The sequence below is a fragment of the Notothenia rossii genome (assembly GCF_949606895.1).
Source record: "Notothenia rossii genome assembly, chromosome: 12".
Classification (NCBI taxonomy): Eukaryota; Metazoa; Chordata; class Actinopteri; order Perciformes; family Nototheniidae; genus Notothenia; species Notothenia rossii.
In genome coordinates, this window is record NC_136911.1 from 1,795,674 (window position 1) to 1,812,385 (window position 16,712).

Consider the following 16,712-nt stretch of genomic DNA (forward strand, 5'->3'; position numbering starts at 1 on the left):
ATAGCCTTCATTTTCGCTAAATAGATTTATCAACTTTGAATACTTTTGAAGACCCCGCGGACCCCCTGGGTTACGATGAATACATGCTTATCATGAGATAACTGACCGATGACCCGATCAGAGTAAAATAGACCCCTTACTCTATCAACCAGAACTTCTCCCTTGTGTACCCTCCTGGATTGAACAATTCCCATTCATCCTCTTGTCATCCTGCAGCGGCTGTCCGGTCTTAATCCTGCTCCAAAGAGTCCGATGAACGTCTGTTTGGGAGGAGGATGCAGGACGGCTGCTGGAGAGGATGATCTAAGGGACTTCCAGCAGACTAAACAATGAGCAGAGTGGATTTCAAACGGGGAGTTTTACAGTCCTGGGAAGTCGGGGGGGAAAATGAGCGCCCTGTTGTCGGAGATATATTGTTCTGCAGAGGGTCTGTTTTCAAAAGGCCAGAAACACGAGACGGTAGGGAGGAGAAAGCCCTGCCATCTTTTGTCCGGTTAACCCCGTCACTATCACGAAGTCTTCTGAGCGTTATCTATTGCAGGTCTTCTCTCCTCCTTTTATCCTTCTGTCGTCTCCTCTCCAGCTCCTTCTCTTCCCCTTGGCTTTCATTTCCTCTAAATTCTTTTTATTTCCCTCCTGTCCACATCAAAACTCTGGCAGTGGATCACTTGAATACTCCCGTGAACACCTGTGTGTGCACAGAGCTGGCACTGTATTTGTTAATGCCGTGTGATATGTACATGGATTCTTGAGTAACTACAGAGAAAAGTGTATTGAGATCCTCTCACTAAATCTCTTCCTCACTCTCTCTCCAGATTTCACATCCTCTTCCACATCAGAGGCGTTGATAAAAGAGTCAGTGTCTCCTGACATGTCGTTAATTCTTTTGAACTCGCGCTTCATACGCAGCAACTGTGAGTGTTGTACGGCTAAATAAACGTTTCTAGGAGCGACCATCCGGCAGCTTACGGGAACATTCAAGGCTTTTTAAATCTCACTTTAAATTCAATGTCAGGCTTGTTTTTAACCCAGTATCCACATCTGGTAAATACAAGATGTGTTGGTGATACATTCAAAGTGTTACCAGCTTTTTGGAGATTTTATTTAACCATGCAGCATTTACGAACAGCTTCTCATGTCGGTGCATTTTTTAAACTTCTGTAAAACAGTCATTTTAATGCAATTACCTGCTTTTTTATTTAACTCTCTATCAAATTAACAATATACATATACAGTATGAGTTATTGTTCCCTGTACCACCATAAGGGTGGGTAATGCAAGAGGTATCTGGTAATATAAAACACAAAAATACATTTTAATAACCTTTAGTTTACAATTTTGAAAAAGTAACTAATTGCGATTATTTTGATATTGGAATTGGGATATGATCACCAAACTGAAGGCCTCGATCATGTGTTCATTCTCATTGAAACATATATTAGACTGGACATGATGGGATACTATAAGATGTTTAGTTTAGTACAACCCAATTTGTTGGCTAAGATACCCCTGAAGCTGCACAGAACTTCATTCAAATGTTATTCTAAAAGTATTTTTTGATTTTAATATTCAATTTGATTATTTGTGCAGCAATAACTCGATGCATTATCTTTCAAAGAATTGCTTCAAAAGTTCATCTATTTAATTTCTCCATGCTGCTTCACTATGATGTTCTGAATTCCTGCAGACGATGGGTGTGTGTGTGTGTGTGTGTGTGTGTGTGTGTGTGTGTGTGTGTGTGTGTGTGTGTGTGTGTGTGTGTGTGTGTGTGTGTGGGGGTGTGTGTGTGTGTGTGTGTGTGTGTGTGTGGGGGTGTGTGTGTGTGTGTGTGTGTGTGATGAGGGGCTCCCCGGGGGGGCCTTCGCTGACATGGGAAGCCATAAATAAGAGCGCCATGTCATGCGTCATTTGGGGGTCTGCTTCACCCCCCCCCCCCTCCCCCTCATTGAGCTGCTGAGCATGGCACCTCCTAGGGCGTAAATCCAAAACATCTGGGCAGAGGGCGAGGGCAGAAGAAAGCTCCAGAATACCAGACGGACTGTCAGAAAACACTCGGGAGGAAAAGCAGATCCCGCCCGAAGGCCTCTAAGATAACACGGAGCTGCAATCACACTCAGACAGAAACACGGAGTTATTTCAGATACATAACGTCACCATCACGGGACTAGAGAAACCATCACCATCATGGGACTAGAGAAACCATCACCATCACGGGACTAGAGAAACCATCACCATCATGGGACTAGAGAAACCATCACCATCACGGGACTAGAGAAACCATCACCATCATGGGACTAGAGAAACCATCACCATCATGGGACTAGAGAAACCATCACCATCACGGGACTAGAGAAACCATCACCATCATGGGACTAGAGAAACCATCACCATCATGGGACTAGAGAAACCATCACCATCATGGGACTAGAGAAACCATCACCATCATGGGACTAGAGAAACCATCACCATCATGGGACTAAAGAAACCATCACCATCACGGGACTAGAGAAACCATCACCATCATGGGACTAGAGAAACCATCACCATCATGGGACTAGAGAAACCATCACCATCATGGGACTAAAGAAACCATCACCATCACGGGACTAAAGAAACCATCACCATCATGGGACTAGAGAAACCATCACCATCATGGGACTAGAGAAACCATCACCATCATGGGACTAAAGAAACCATCACCATCATGGGACTAGAGAAACCATCACCATCATGGGACTAGAGAAACCATCACCATCATGGGACTAGAGAAACCATCACCATCATGGGACTAGAGAAACCATCACCATCATGGGACTAGAGAAACCATCACCATCACGGGACTAAAGAAACCATCACCATCACGGGACTAGAGAAACCATCACCATCATGGGACTAGAGAAACCATCACCATCATGGGACTAGAGAAACCATCACCATCACGGGACTAGAGAAACCATCACCATCATGGGACTAGAGAAACCATCACCATCACGGGACTAAAGAAACCATCACCATCATGGGACTAGAGAAACCATCACCATCATGGGACTAGAGAAACCATCACCATCATGGGACTAGAGAAACCATCACCATCATGGGACTAGAGAAACCATCACCATCACGGGACTAGAGAAACCATCACCATCATGGGACGAAAGAAACCATCACCATCATGGGACTAGAGAAACCATCACCATCATGGGACTAGAGAAACCATCACCATCACGGGACTAAAGAAACCATCACCATCATGGGACTAAAGAAACCATCACCATCACGGGACTAGAGAAACCATCACCATCATGGGACTAGAGAAACCATCACCATCACGGGACTAAAGAAACCATCACCATCATGGGACTAGAGAAACCATCACCATCATGGGACTAGAGAAACCATCACCATCATGGGACTAGAGAAACCATCACCATCATGGGACTAGAGAAACCATCACCATCACGGGACTAGAGAAACCATCACCATCATGGGACTAAAGAAACCATCACCATCATGGGACTAGAGAAACCATCACCATCATGGGACGAAAGAAACCATCACCATCATGGGACTAGAGAAACCATCACCATCATGGGACTAGAGAAACCATCACCATCATGGGACTAGAGAAACCATCACCATCATGGGACTAGAGAAACCATCATCATCATGGGACTAGAGAAACCATCACCATCATGGGACTAGAGAAACCATCACCATCATGGGACTAGAGAAACCATCACCATCACGGGACTAGAGAAACCATCACCATCATGGGACGAAAGAAACCATCACCATCACGGGACTAGAGAAACCATCACCATCATGGGACTAGAGAAACCATCACCATCACGGGACTAGAGAAACCATCACCATCATGGGACGAAAGAAACCATCACCATCATGGGACTAGAGAAACCATCACCATCATGGGACGAAAGAAACCATCACCATCACGGGACTAGAGAAACCATCACCATCACGGGACTAGAGAAACCATCACCATCACGGGACTAGATAAACCATCACCATCATGGGACTAGAGAAACCATCACCATCACGGGACTAGAGAAACCATCACCATCACGGGACTAGAGAAACCATCACCATCACGGGACTAGAGAAACCATCACCATCATGGGACTAGAGAAACCATCACCATCACGGGACTAAAGAAACCATCACCATCACGGGACTAGAGAAACCATCACCATCACGGGACTAAAGAAACCATCACCATCATGGGACTAGAGAAACCATCACCATCACGGGACTAAAGAAACCATCACCATCACGGGACTAGAGAAACCATCACCATCACGGGACTAAAGAAACCATCACCATCACGGGACTAGAGAAACCATCACCATCACGGGACTAAAGAAACCATCACCATCACGGGACGAGAGCAACCATCACCATCATGGGACTAGAGAAACCATCACCATCATGGGACTAGAGAAACCATCACCATCATGGGACTAGAGAAACCATCACCATCATGGGACTAGAGAAACCATCACCATCATGGGACTAGAGAAACCATCACCATCATGGGACTAGAGAAACCATCACCATCACGGGACTAGAGCAACCAAAGGAGAGCAAGATGGAGGATCTATCATCTGTGTATGAGCAATACATACAGAGTGGGTTACACTTCAATGAAGATGTGAGCAGGAATAAGAACATCTTAGGTGTCAAAGACTTTAACTTCACTGGTTCGTAGGGAATGAATGTATTTGTTCATTTTATTGCAAACTTTTCCTTTAACTGTCTACGTTTATATAATTATTTATTCAATTTTTATTTGATTTCGGTTTAAAATAGAGCAACTGAAACCAATAAATATTCTGATAACACAACATAAGAGTTGAAAACATGCATTATGAATGACTTTAAAAGCACATGTGAACAGTTTTTAACATGTGTATTAACATTTATTATATTTATACAATTGGAAGATATTTGAACCAAGGATAAGGATATTATGAATAAATAAAGAAGGGGGTTTACATGTATTTTTAAAGATAGGTCGAGCAAAGTTGAAATGATTCCTCTTACTCATGCATTGAGTAAGAGGAGAAAGCATGACACTTCCACTTCAATCATTCAATTTGGACATTTAAAAGGAACCTGCCCCCCCCCCCACACAGGAAGTGACACAGACTGTTTGTCCATCTTCTACATGTCTAACTTATTCCAGAGTGACACACACACACACACACACACACACACACACACACACACACACACACACACACACACACACACACACACACACACACACACACACACACACACACACACACACACACACACACACACACACACACACACACACACACACACACACACACACACACACACACACACACACACACACACACACACACACACACACACACACACACACACACACACACACACACACACACACACACCTTCTTCTTTCCATTGGTTACTCAGCCCAATGTTGGTGTTATGCTATAAAAAGTACTTGATAGTAATTGGGAGTAATTTTTTTAACACAATGTACAATTTAATACCCATTTTTACTTTGTGTTGATGCTGGCCGAAGTACGAAGGAACATCTGTGTCCTATGAATAAAAACAAGTCCATGGATTTATAGACTTTCGTAAACTACACATTCAAAATATAACAGCAATCTTAATCTAGACAAATAGAAGGGCGCAATATCATACTCATTTGTATGTCTATAATTACGAATAAAACCAAAGGGAAATCCCGGCTCCACTCGACTCTATTTTGGTTTTATATTATCAAAGGTTGCTGATCGTAACTGGTACTTTTTCTTGAGGTTTTGAAAAAGTTGAACAATTCTTTAGGAACACAATGTACAATTGAATACCCTTTTTAATGCTGTGGTCACACTGGCAGAAGTACAAAGGAAAATTAAGTCAATAGTCCTAATGTAGACCAATCAAATATCTAAATCCTATGAAGCTGGAAGGATAGCACCACGTTGAATAATACAATACCCATTATTATCTCTATAAGAAGAAATAAAACTCGATTTGCTCTATTTTGGTTGATAGTATTTGATACTTTTTCAGGAAGCATTCTACAGGTTTTCCACAAGTTTAAGATTTTTAAAAAGGACCACAATGTACAATGTAATACCCTTTTTAATGTTGTGGTCACACTGGCAGACATACAAAGGAAAATGAACAGCCTAAGAATGAATACAACTAGGGATGTCCCGATCATCTTTTTTTGCTCCCGATCCGATTCCGATCATTTCATTTTGACAATTTGCCGATACCGATCTTTCCCGATCCGATCTTTATGCAATGCATTGAGAGAAAAAAAAAAAAGTATTCAAGTTGTCCCTTAAGGTTATTATTTTATTTAAATTGGATATTCTATCCAACATGGATATAGCTTCTTTCTTTCACAGCAGCATTGGATCAGTTCAGTTGTGCAGCATTGGATCAAAACAAAATAAAGCTTATCAGTACTCGTTAGCTTACTGCTACAATTAGACACTGCGCCCACTCTGTTGCCAGATCTGAGAGAAATAAGCAGGTCTATGAAAACAAGCCCCAAAGAAGCAACCCATACATGATGTTGTGTCATTTGAAACTAAGACTAAGGCCTCAGGATGACTTTAAGACTTGAACATGGGCATTTTTGTTTTGTAACATTGAATAATAAAAAAAAAAAAACTATTTAAAAAAAAAAAAAAAAAAAAATCCCGATCCCCGATTTTTTTCTCCCGATTCCGATCTTTTGAAAATCACGTGATCGGCTCCGCTCCCCGATCACGTGATCGGATCGGGACATCTCTAAATACAAGTCATAAAGTAATATCTAACTCCAATGAAGCTTGAAGGATAGCACGACACTTATCAAAGACAGATATGTGCAAACTTCATTTCCTCTCTTGGTTGGAAAACCATTACGTTGTGAATCCGTCCGTAGTGACGAACAAGGCAGTCAAAAAGATACCAAAAGTGAGAGGAGAGGAAATGAAGCATGTCATTCAAAATAAGGAGATGTTTCATAAATATGTGGAAATGGATGATATCATGAAATGTCGTCGAGCAGAATCGCTTCCTGGGAGGTTTGGGAATCACCCATGTGACTCTGCGCTTTGTTTCCAGGTTTCCCCCGTGACTCAAATCTCCACCTCGCTATAATCCCCAACAATTGGACTAAAGTTTCTCCAGAGAGCTTTGGGAAGAGGAGCCGGCCTTCAGGCGCTCGCTCTCTTATCTGCGGCGAGATACTCATCGCTCCCGAGAGGCGGGTCTCTTCTCTGCCTCCTGATCTCACTCTGCTTTCCACTTCTCTCTCGGTGTCAGAGATCGACCACATGATCCTTTTAACTGCTCTCTTCCTGCCAGTCCTCATTGTGCCGGATCCAAAGAGGAGGCTGGTGTTCTGGCTGCTTCCCAAACTGAAGGAAATACTGTGTGTGTGTGTGTGTGTGTGTATGTGTGTGTGTGTGTGTGTGTGTGTGTGTGTGTGTGTGTGTGAGGCTCCATCTTAATCACTTTCCTTCTTTTGCATAGATAACACACTCGTATCAATCTCTAATGAGGACATCAGCGCGATGTCAAAAAGCTTTTTTGGCTGTTATCCGCACTTCCGTTTAAAATTGAAATCCAATTATTTCTGCGTGGCTGAGTGAGAGACAGGACTGAAATATCATCTGTTTTAAAAATGGTCCGGACTGATGAAGCCCCGATGAGTCATCAGAGAAGCCCAACTTTAGTTTTAGTCATATTACCTTTTATATATGTGTGTAGTCATCTGTTTTGTTTAAGATTTAGTAGACTAAATATCATAAACTCTGTCTCAATACTTTCTCAAGAATAGCCACAGTCATTATACACTGCTAGGAAGTATCTATGAATCTGTTGCTAACACATGGGACTAAGGTTTGAACGTGCAGTGCAGGCACCAATTGTGATAAACATGACTTTTGATATGTCTTGAAATGAGAGGTTCGGAAAGAAAGAAGAATATAGCCTTGCTTTTGCACAGAAGTCAGACATAAATGCATCAACATCTATGAGCAACTGGAGATGTATGACCTTTTCTCAACTCATAATGATGGATCTGTTTAGCTTTACAGAAACACTTTGATTTCTCCGCTGTGTCCATCTTTGTTTCGACAAACTTCCTTTCAATCCAGCAAACTTAACCATTCATCTAAAAGTCCTCTAAACAATCTCCTCTCCCTAATTCTTACACCGAAAAAGGTACTGGGGTTCAGACACCGCACGGTTATCCGATAAGCAGTTGGTTTGAAGCGCAGTGACCCGTTTAGCCCAACTACGAGAGGGCGGTCGGATCCACAGAGGACTCTTTACAGGTGGGGAGACGCAGAGAGGAAGAACTCAACATGAAAGGGTTAAGACACAGGGTTATGGGAGAGAGGGGCTAAGTGTCTGACTGTGACAGCCGCCAGCTGCATGTAATAATCCCACACACACACACACACACACACACACACACACACACACACACACACACACACACACACACACACACACACACACACACACACACACACACACACACACACACACACACACACACACACACACACACACACACACACACACACACACACACACACACACACACACACACACACACACACACACACACACACACACACACACACACACACACACACACACACACACACACAGCGGTGTGTGTGAGAGACTTCCGGTAACAGGAGAGCAGTCAGACGGCGTTTTACACCTCCTTCCTCCCTGAACTCCTCTCCGTTTAATCACCTCGTCCACGACACGCCTTTAAAACCTCCTGCGCTGTTTTATCATTTCCCCACAAGGCCCGTGACTGTTTCTCATTACCCAGCATGCTCGCTGGGCCTATAAGATGTGCACGGATATTGTGTCTTGTACCTTAAAATCTGCAGGAGTGTGTGACGGCAGAGGTGGGGAAGTAGTGGAGTACAAATACTTCGTTACTGCACTTAAGTACATGTTTCTGGTATCAGTACTTTTACTTTGACTTCTTACATGTTGAACACTAATACCTGTACTTTCTACTTCTTACATGTTGAACTCAAATACCTGTACTTTCTACTTCTTACATGTTGAACCCAAATACCTGTACTTTCTACTTCTCTCATGTTGAACCCAAATACCTGTACTTTCTACTTCTTACATGTTGAACTCAAATACCTGTACTTTCTACTTCTTACATGTTGAACTCAAATACCTGTACTTTCTACTTCTCACATGTTGAACACAAATACCTGTACTTTCTACTTCTTACATGTTGAACTCAAATACCTGTACTTTCTACTTCTCACATGTTGAACTCAAATACCTGTACTTTCTACTTCTCACATGTTGAACTCAAATACCTGTACTTTCTACTTCTTACATGTTGAACTCAAATACCTGTACTTTCTACTTCTCTCATGTTGAACCCAAATACCTGTACTTTCTACTTCTCACATGTTGAACTCAAATACCTGTACTTTCTACTTCTCACATGTTGAACTCAAATACCTGTACTTTCTACTTCTCTCATTTCCCAAACAGGCTGGTTCCTTTAGTCTGAATGTGTGTTTGGTGGCGTGATCATTATTATTTAGAGTCATTGCGTGCCTATTGATTTGAACACGATCCGTGTATCCATCATTTCCTGGTCTTCTCTAAAGAAGAGGGACCAATGGAAACGTTGTCATGTTGCCGTTGGTCACCATGGAAACATTCATTAGCTAACAATGACATTATTGTTCTATTAATATAAAGGGAGGTCAGGTACTCTTTAAAACAGCTGCTAGTTATGGGTACTTTTTACTGAAGTACATTTCAAAGTTCTTTACTTTTACTTGAGTAAAGAAGTTTAGTCAGTACTTCTACTTTCACCAGAGTATTTTTAAACACGAGTATCTGTACTTCTACTTGAGGAAAGGAAGTGTGTACTGAGCCCCTCACTCACTGTTATGAAAACCCTCCTTTATCCCTATGGCAACTGAGAGTGTGTACGACAAAGACAGATTACGTGTACGACATGTTTACTGAAAACAATACATTCCAGCATATGAAGAGAGGACCTGATGAAGCGAGGCCGCACTAACTAACCAGCCAAAGATGGGACGAAACGCTGAAAACACATGTCTTTTTAAAGTTAACAATACCGAGTGATTTTAAAGCCGCGAGGCCAGACGCTAAGTGTTCATAAACAAAAGGAAAGCGTTCTGGAGAGGAACAAAGCCGTGTTATGGATTCAGTCTGTAGACAAAATATGGAGCTGACGGAGGCGTGGTGGACCTCACGTAGAAATGAAATAAAAGCAGGATGATGTGATCTATGAGTTAGGATAGAAAAGGAAGTGTATGAGGTAATGCAGGACACGGTTTGAGCAAGATGAGAAGTCACATTTCTTAGTTTTGAAACACCGTATCAACAGTTTGAAACACTGAGTATTTCCTAAACACTGTCGTAGAAGAATATTCATTACTGGTCTCGTGATGTCTTCAAAACCTGCTTAAAATACTGCCTGACAGCCCGTGGAGCGAAGCCGTATATATGCATTTCAATTAAATCATACTTTCTACATTATGTTTGGGAATAATTGCGTAGTTTTCCCCCAGAACAGAAACATCGGATGAAGTCTGGGTCCAAATCCTTGTTGTGGACATCTTAGATACTCTCTGTAAAACTCTATAAATCAGAAAACACTGGAGCTATCTCCGCAGAGCGATCAGAGCTCCTGCAGCAGCACGGCGGCCATAACCCATAATTACTCAGTGAAGCAGTGATTTCATCCACACGAGGCGAGAGACCACTTAATCGTCTGTGGGCGAGTGTTTACGAGCCGCCTCACACACTTTTACAGCACGGCTAACACACAGTAAACACCGGGGCGGCTTAAACACGTGATTAAGACGCAGCTAATGAGATAGCGGACAGTTAAACTGTGAGGAGAATCGTAAAGAGAGGGTTCAGTACGAGCAGCAGGCCGCTGACAAACGAGCGAAAGGCTCTCGTTTCTGCGGGGGAATGTAAATAGCAGACTTTGCATGGTAAAAGCCCCCCATGTGCACCATCCATCCACTCTCCTGCAGTGGTTGGTCCCATGAAACAGGGGTCAGAGTACTAATGGAGGACCCCGTGGCCTCTGGAAACAAACCCCCCTACTTTCGGCTCTCTTATAAATCAAGAAGGCTTCATTGAGAGTGGCAGCGTCCTCTGATGTCTCGGCCATGTCTCATTTCAAAGTCCTCCTGAAGGCTCACACGGTTCCTCACTGTGCGTGTGTGTGTGTGTGTGTGTGTGTGTGTGTGTGTGTGTGTGTGTGTGTGTGTGTGTGTGTGTGTGTGTGTGTGTGTGTGTGTGAGAGAGAGCAGGGGAGTTAAAGAGAGACAGTGAGAGAAAGAAAGAGTTTGGGTTTAAGAGAGGGAATTAGGAATAAAGAGCCCGAGGAAAGTGAGGCCTCTAAAACAAATGTTTGTTCAGTTACTACCAGGTGTGAAGTACAAATACTTTGTTACTGTACTTAAGTTCATGTTTCTGGTATCAGTACTTTACTCCACTACTTATTTTTCTGACCACTTTTGACTTTTACTTCTTAAACTTTGAACCCAAATACCTGTACTTTCTACTTCTCACATGTTGAACTCAAATACCTGTACTTTCTACTTCTTACATGTTGAACTCAAATACCTGTACTTTCTACTTCTTACATGTTGAACCCAAATACCTGTACTTTCTACTTCTTACATGTTGAACCCAAATACCTGTACTTTCTACTTCTTACATGTTGAACACAAATACCTGTACTTTCTACTTCTTACATGTTGAACTCAAATACCTGTACTTTCTACTTCTTACATGTTGAACTCAAATACCTGTACTTTCTACTTCTTACATGTTGAACACAAATACCTGTACTTTCTGCTTCTTACATGTTGAACACAAATACCTGTACTTTCTACTTCTCACATGTTGAACTCAAATACCTGTACTTTCTACTTCTTACATGTTGAACTCAAATACCTGTACTTTCTACTTCTTACATGTTGAACCCAAATACCTGTACTTTCTACTTCTTACATGTTGAACCCAAATACCTGTACTTTCTACTTCTTACATGTTGAACACAAATACCTGTACTTTCTACTTCTTACATGTTGAACTCAAATACCTGTACTTTCTACTTCTTACATGTTGAACACAAATACCTGTACTTTCTACTTCTCACATGTTGAACTCAAATACCTGTACTTTCTACTTCTCACATGTTGAACTCAAATACCTGTACTTTCTACTTCTTACATGTTGAACTCAAATACCTGTACTTTCTGCTTCTTACATGTTGAACACAAATACCTGTACTTTCTGCTTCTTACATGTTGAACACAAATACCTGTACTTTCTACTTCTCACATGTTGAACTCAAATACCTGTACTTTCTACTTCTTACATGTTGAACTCAAATACCTGTACTTTCTGCTTCTTACATGTTGAACACAAATACCTGTACTTTCTACTTCTTACATGTTGAACTCAAATACCTGTACTTTCTACTTCTCACATGTTGAACTCAAATACCTGTACTTTCTACTTCTTACATGTTGAACACAAATACCTGTACTTTCTACTTCTCTCATTTTCCAAACAGGCTGGTTCCTTTAGTCTGAATGTGTGTTTGGTGGCGTGATCATTATTATTTAGAGTCATTGCGTGCCTATTGATTTGAACACGATCCGTGTATCCATCATTTCCTGGTCTTCTCTAAAGAAGAGGGACCAATGGAAACGTTGTCATGTTGCCGTTGTTCAGCATGGAAACATTCATTAGCTAACAATGACATTATTGTTCTATTAATATAAAGGGAGGTCAGGTACTCTTTAAAACAGCTGCTAGTTATGGGTACTTTTTACTGAAGTACATTTCAAAGCCTTTTTACTTTGACTTGAGTCAAGAAGTTTAGTCAGTACTTCTACTTTCACCAGAGTATTTTTAAATACGAGTATCTGTACTTCTACTTGAGGAAAGGATGTGTACTTTTGCCATCTCCGGTTACTAGCTGCATTACAGCGCTCACTTGAAAGCATGCTCTATAAATCAAACCGTCATGATGTGAAATCTAATCAAGTGTTAAATCAGACTTTAGTTCCACCTGGAGTAAATCCACCAGCTACCCTGCAGTATACAAAGTCATTCAGACTAGCTGCACCTTTACCAGCTTTGAGAACACTTTCATGATCAATCATTATAAAACATATCATATCTATTATTCTGAAATGGACCAATCTGCACAATGACTACTTTTACTGTCTCTACTTTCACTAGATTTTGATGAGAATACTTTTCTACTTTCACTTGAGGAACATTTTGAATGCAGGACTTTTACTGAAACAGAGTATTCCTACACTCTGATTACTTCTACTTTTACTCAAGTACACGATCTGAGTACTTCTACTTTTACTCAAGTACAAGATCTGAGTACTTCTACTTTTACTCAAGTACAAGACCTGAGTACTTCTACTTGTACTCAAGTACAAGATCTGAGTACTTCTACTTTTACTCAAGTACAAGATCTGAGTACTTCTACTTTTACTCAAGTACACGATCTGAGTACTTCTACTTTTACTCAAGTACAAGATCTGAGTATTTATACTTTTACTCAAGTACAAGACCTGAGTACTCCTACTTTTACTCAAGTACAAGATCTGAGTACTTCTACTTTTACTCAAGTACACGATCTGAGTACTTCTACTTGTACTCAAGTACAAGATCTGAGTACTTCTACTTTTACTCAAGTACAAGATCTGAGTACTTCTACTTTTACTCAAGTACACGATCTGAGTATTTTTACTTTTACTCAAGTACAAGATCTGAGTACTTCTACTTTTACTCAAGTATAAGATTTGAGTACTTCTACTTTTACTCAAGTACAAGACCTGAGTACTTCTACTTTTACTCAAGTACAAGATCTGAGTATTTCTACTTTTACTCAAGTACAAGACCTGAGTACTTCTACTTTTACTCAAGTACACGATCTGAGTATTTCTACTTTTACTCAAGTACAATATCTGAGTACTTCTACTTTTACTCAAGTATAAGATTTGAGTACTTCTACTTTTACTCAAGTACCAGATCTGAGTACTTCTACTTTTACTCAAGTACACGATCTGAGTATTTCTACTTTTACTCAAGTACAATATCTGAGTACTTCTACTTTTACTCAAGTACAAGCCCTGAGTACTTCTACTTTTCCTTTAGTACGTGCGTTCACACCAACGCCAGATGGATTTGAAATGGATGTTTTCCTTTCGCTGAGAGCAGATCATCAGAAGCAGTGCAGACGCTCTGAAGCCTCTGCAGGGAGAAGAAAATCAATATCATTCTGAAAAGCACAGAGGGAGATATTCCAGGAATCCTTTATTAAAAAAGTAATTTGTTTAACAATGATCCCCCCTGTGTTGCTCGGAATTCATGAAGAAACGTTGCTTTTCCTGCATGCTCTGAGAATAAAACTGGATTCATTAAAGTGAAGGGGTTTATCTTTGCGTTAAGGAGATATTTATATTCTCTATTTTGCTTCAAGTCTTCTTCTAACATCTGTTCGGGAAATATGTAGCTTCAGCCAAGTCTAGCCTAGCTTCGCTCAAAAGTCTCCCTTCCAGCAGCTCTGAAGCTTATTAATTAAAATGATATATTTATCTTATTTAATCCCTAAAAACAACAGAACATGTTCTTGGCTTGGAGCTGTTTTAAGGGCAAGTGGCAGCACATTACTCTGTGAAACCAATTACACGTTGGTTAATGCTTCAAAAAGGGGTCGATCTCTCGGTTAAATCCACGTTAAAAACATCAGCTGAGGGTGCAGTGTGGGGTAATTTGTCTTATCACTAGATCACATTGCGAATAAATGCTCGCTGAATCCCTGCAGGCCTTTGAACAAGAGGATATTTGTTAAGACGTGTTTAAGGAACATGTATTTCCTCTCCTGTTTCACGAGCTGCTCCAATTTATTCCCCACAGATTTAAAGTAGTGTGATTTTATTCTGCTCTTAATCTCCTTTAGGGACACACACACACACACACACACACACACACACACACACACACACACACACACACACACACACACACACACACACACACACACACACACACACACACACACACACACACACACACACACACACACACACACACACACACACACACACACACACACACACACACACACACACACACACACACACACACACACACTGTTTACTTAAACGGCAGGAGTGTGTGACACCTCCGTCGTAACTGGTGTTAACCCCCGACTAACTGTTGTTGTGAGTGTTTCAGAAAGTCTGCAGTTTGAGGCCTGAGAAAGCGTTAACATCCAGATGAGAGGAAGGTGCTCATGCTGGGGGGTGTGTGTGTGTGTGTGTGTGTGTGTGTGTGTGTGTGTGTGTGTGTGTGTGAGGGGTAGACAGACAGGAAAACATTCCCCAGTCGCTACGCTCATCTCCATAACTCATTACCTGCCGCTGGACACTGAGGGTCATTAAGCCCCGATTCACGACTGCAAGGCTCATCTTTTCCAGCCTTATGGTGGTCGTTAGCGTTAAATAAATCACGTGTAGTAACTGTGTGTCAGGCAGCAGGGACCTGTCAATCAAATCTGAGTCATTTTAGAAGTTAGATTATCCAAATTGTGTACGCAGGAAATCAAAAACAACTACAAACAAATAGCATCGGATTTCATTAAATCAGGGAATCGACAAAAGAGCGTAATTGCCACCAACAATACAGGTCATTGTTCAGCCTGTGTGTGTGTGTGTGTGTGTGTGTGTGTGTGTGTGTGTGTGTGTGTGTGTGTGTGTGTGTGTGTGTGTGTGTGTGTGTGTGTGTGTGTGTGTGTGTTTATATAAGTATATGTGTGGTTGTTTTTATGCCCGGGAGGCATCCCTGCAATTACTGTCAGTGTGTGATTTGCTTTTGGAGCACTCTACGATGATTAATGCCTCGACGCTGTTAACCACAGGCCGTGTGTCACATATCAAGTTAAAAGGCTTTTTTCATATCCATAACTACACAGGTTGCACAACACATGACTGACACATTGTGCAACTTAACAAGAGAACAACCCCGTATCAAATGTGTGTAAAACTTTAAGTAATTGTGTGAAATGTTGTGAGAAAAACGCAACCATAAAGCAATATTTCCACCCAAATATACATCAAGCCTTCAACCTGTGTTACCGAGAGACATTTATTATTCATGCACGCCTGCAAAGACGTTATTAAAATAAGTGCACGGACAACAACTGTGCCTGTGAGACTGTTGAATTAGGATCGGAGCAAATATGCAGGTTTTTTCATGTAATGATGAGTAAAATTATTTTTTTATTTCAATTGAACCAATTTCTCTCACTTTTTAGATTCTTTATTCCCTATAAATCTAGTAAAACAAGTAAAAAAGAGTCCCACCTGTTGAGTAATCGATCCACCGCTGGTCATTTTGTTAAAACATACAAAGTAATTGCACAGACGAATACTGTGCCTGTGAAAGCGTGAGACTGTTGAATATTAGAATTTGAGCAAATATGCAGGTTTTTTTCATATAATGAGTAAAAATGATTTTTTTTACTTAAATTGAACCAATTTTTCTCACTTTTTTGATTCTTTATTCACTCTAAATGCAGATTAACAAGTCAAAAAGTGACGAATACTGTGCCTGTGAAA

General features: G+C 41.1%; 1 protein-coding gene across 3 annotated transcripts in view; it reads right to left on the reverse strand.

Annotated features, from left to right (window-relative positions):
* The window catches only part of stau2 (staufen double-stranded RNA binding protein 2), a 139,650-nt gene that overhangs the window by 10,338 nt on the left and 112,600 nt on the right, over positions 1 to 16,712 (reverse strand). The window lies entirely within an intron of this gene.